The sequence below is a fragment of the Typopeltis vanoorti genome, chromosome 2 (assembly GCF_054136105.1).
Source record: "Typopeltis vanoorti isolate ZY-2024b chromosome 2, IOZ_Tvanoo_1.0, whole genome shotgun sequence".
Lineage (NCBI taxonomy): Eukaryota > Metazoa > Arthropoda > Arachnida > Uropygi > Thelyphonidae > Typopeltis > Typopeltis vanoorti.
The window spans coordinates 40,340,123-40,343,681 of NC_143550.1; the positions used below are offsets into that span (position 1 = coordinate 40,340,123).

Here is a 3,559-nt window from a genome sequence, read left to right on the forward strand (position 1 = left end):
AGGCCACCCCGATGCAATCCAATAAATTAGAAACAATCAACTCAGCATGTACCGCCGCGGATACGCGTACCACGTTGGGAACCGATGCCAGTAAGGTAATACAGGAATAAAACAATGAGCTACTGTAAACCCAGCTTAGAGCGAATTTAAACTAGCTCAAAAAAGACAGATTTCAACTTTACACGAGCCATAAAGTTTTGACTTTTACAGTTGTTTTCATAGTTCTTATGAAATTGAATGACTTCTTTGAAAACAAGCAAGTTCCACATCCAAAACATTACACAATTAAATCGGGAATTCTATTTTTATGACTTTTTACTAATGTTTCTGAATGATATAAAAAATAATTTAAAAAATACAAATACATAACCAGCTGATTAGAATTCATTCTATAAACGCCACACATGTCTATAATTGCTAATAGGTCATAAGAATTAGGAATTACAGACACGTTAACACAAGAATATTTTAATATTTGCCAAATATTTCAGTCTGAAACTAACAAACACTCTTCAGTGGCTACATAAGAACAGTTTATAACAAGGTGGAATACCAACAATTGATCATTCAAAAGTAGAACGAGCCGCGTGATGTTATATCGCTAAGTATTAAAGAGAGGAAAACATTTTTTATCAGAATAATGATTAAATTAAAGATATTACTTCACAAATTCATATAATAATCTTAATTTATAAATAACAGTAGACTAATGTAGGAATTAAAAGTCTCAATAAAAAAAAAATACTTTCCCATATTTTTGATAAGGATATAAAATCATTTCGAAGGAACCAGAAGCACTTATTTATATCTCCGTCGATAGCTCAGTTGGCAGAGCGGTGGACTGTAGATATATATGCGGTTATCCATAGGTTGGTGGTTCAAATCCACCTCGACGGAAATCAATCTTTTTTCCTCTTAATTATTTATTTTCATCTCAATCTGCGTTACCTTTTATGACATTGCGATTCTCAGTAGTCAAGGCTTTTTATAGGAATATCGATCTTTAGATCTTTGCGTAAACATATAACGTATAAATATATGAAATGCTAAGCGAAGAAATTACTAACATTTTCCATCCATCAGTGGTCCTAAGAGGCACTTAAGCGCCCGCGACTTTCCAACTATTCTTGGACTTCGCAACCATAACTCGAGGATAAGGTGGTTAGCCCTATGCCTCCCGGGGTGACCTATGTCTGTTGATGCGTGTGTTCACGAGGCCGGTTTTACTGTTCTGGGGGACAAAAAACCCGAGTTTTTGGGTGAATTAGCCGGTCTCTTACCTCCGTAAGAGACCGGCTAATTCACCTTTCGTCGAAAGATAAGAGATAAAGGTTCTTCACGTCACTGACGGGAATCGAACCCAGTCGGTTCCGAACGAAGGGCTTCGTCTATATCGACTGAGCTACGGAAGCTCAATTTTACTAACATTTTACTCTTCCTTAATGATGTACCACATGTATTTACTCAGCTTTATTGAACTATTCTGATATATTCACATGCAGTTAGGCATATGCTTAATTTGGATCAATTCTCATTCATAACAAACGAAACATGTACTCGTAATACATGTTAATCCTATGAATTCTAGTAGTAGCGAGATTTTACAACTTTATTTATCTCTGAGAAGTCAGTCAAAGATAATAAAAATTAATTAACTGTAATTCAAAGATGACATGAGAAAATAAAAAAGTGAGTAGATCAAAAGGGATTTGAACTAGCCAACTAAAGCATTAAGTTTAAAAAACACCGCTGTCCGCTCTTCTAATGGAGGAACAACATGAAGTTTTCTATGAAAACTTATAACTGCTTAAATTATATTTTTAACATATAAAATTGGATCGTTTTTGATTTAGACTAGTCGTTTGCGTTGAAATACACCAAACAACGGATAATGTTTACTCAGTAATTATCAGATCTGGTCAATGTAATCATTTGTATAAAAGATTGCATTTAGAAGGCACATTTCCCAACATCATTGATGGCTGAAAAAAGAACTGTTGCACCATCAACAAATCCATTTTACTCATACATTTAGTCAGAATCTTTCTGAGTACAATTTAGAAAAATCTTTGCTAAGGAGCGAAAAATCAATACTACAAAACATTTTTTTTCGTATTCTTTCCGAATTTGAAATTATATTAAACTATTTTAATTATTTCTTTTGCTTTTTGATACGTTTATTGCGACATATTACCTTAATGTGTTTCCATAAGGTAAAGTAGGAATAACTTTAACCATAAATGTTTGATTTACGGTTGTTTTTATAGTTCTTATGAGTCTCCTCATACGAAGAAATTGAATGACTTGTTTGAAGACAAGCAAGTTCCACATGCTAAACGTTACACAATAAATCAGGTATTCTATTTTTATGACTTTTTATTAATGTTGCTCTGAATGACATAAAAATAATTTAAAAATTTTGACCAACTGGTTAGAATTACTTCTATAAACGCTAGAGATGTCTATAAATGGTAATAGGTCATAAGAATGACTTCGCATTTATTTCGTCATGATCGAAAAGACATAGAAATAAAAGGTAATTATTTATTTTCTGTGCCAACATTTTTATTTAGTTGTTAATTTTAAGGGTTCCGATGTTAGGCACACAGTTATTAAGTTTTCATCAATATTTACTTATCTAAACATTCATGATGGAGAATGCTATGTCAATTTCTCATGCACGCGTGTGCACATGCGTGTGGGTCGAAGTGCAAATCACAACTACGAAAAGGTAAAACCTATAGCATGTGAGAATTAGCGCTGTTGGATTGGATACGGACGAAATCATTCAGTAGTGCATTCGGGGAAGTTTTTCAAACCACTTCCTTTTCAATAAGTAGAGTTGAAGACGACGAATCCAGGAGATGAAGGCTTATTTGGAAGCATTTAGTGATTCTGATTCAGTGCTACTGTAATCAAAAGGGACACTGAAATTCATCCCCCACCTAAAACCATTTACAGATATTCATGTCACAGCGCGACTTGGAAGCCACAGCCTCTAACTAACCATGACGGTATCAATCAAAATTCTCGATTTCAAAATTGAAGCGCTAGAAGCAAAAAAACTCTTGTAAAACTTGAGCTACCGAATGAAGTTAACCCCCCCTTCCCCATCATTTAAATTGCTGCAATACCTGAGATAAGTCTCATTTCAAAAACAGGCCATTTCCATTTCAGTTAAGTTCACTCGTTTTCAGTTGATTGATTAGAATTAAAGTCGCAAAAGCTAAAGATACAAGGGGAGTATATTGTGTGTTTAAATTATGTTTGCTTACTAGATGGTTTGCTTGCTTTTTTTAAGCAAGCCAAAGTTTTTTGGAATGAACTTGTGTATGCCAGGAAATAATAATGGATGCAGTACACTTAATGTTGCTCGAATTGGGTACCGTTTGGCATTAGAATCGTTCTGTTTAGATCACTCGGTTTAATTTCTAAATAAACATAACTAACTTAAATAGTCAAGATTGTAAGATTCCAAACTTGACCATACAGTATATCAACATCCAAAATGGAGATGCAAAGTTATTTTCAATAAGTAGAGTTGAAGACGACTAATCCA

At 33.9% G+C, this 3,559-nt stretch overlaps 1 non-coding gene across 1 annotated transcript; it reads left to right on the forward strand.

Moving 5' to 3' along the window:
* The first annotated feature begins 810 nt into the window (after positions 1 to 810).
* Positions 811 to 897, forward strand: TRNAY-GUA (transfer RNA tyrosine (anticodon GUA)). The gene is given in 2 exon segments: positions 811 to 847; positions 862 to 897. It is a non-coding gene; the product is annotated as a tRNA-Tyr (tRNA).
* The last annotated feature ends 2,662 nt before the right edge of the window (positions 898 to 3,559 follow it).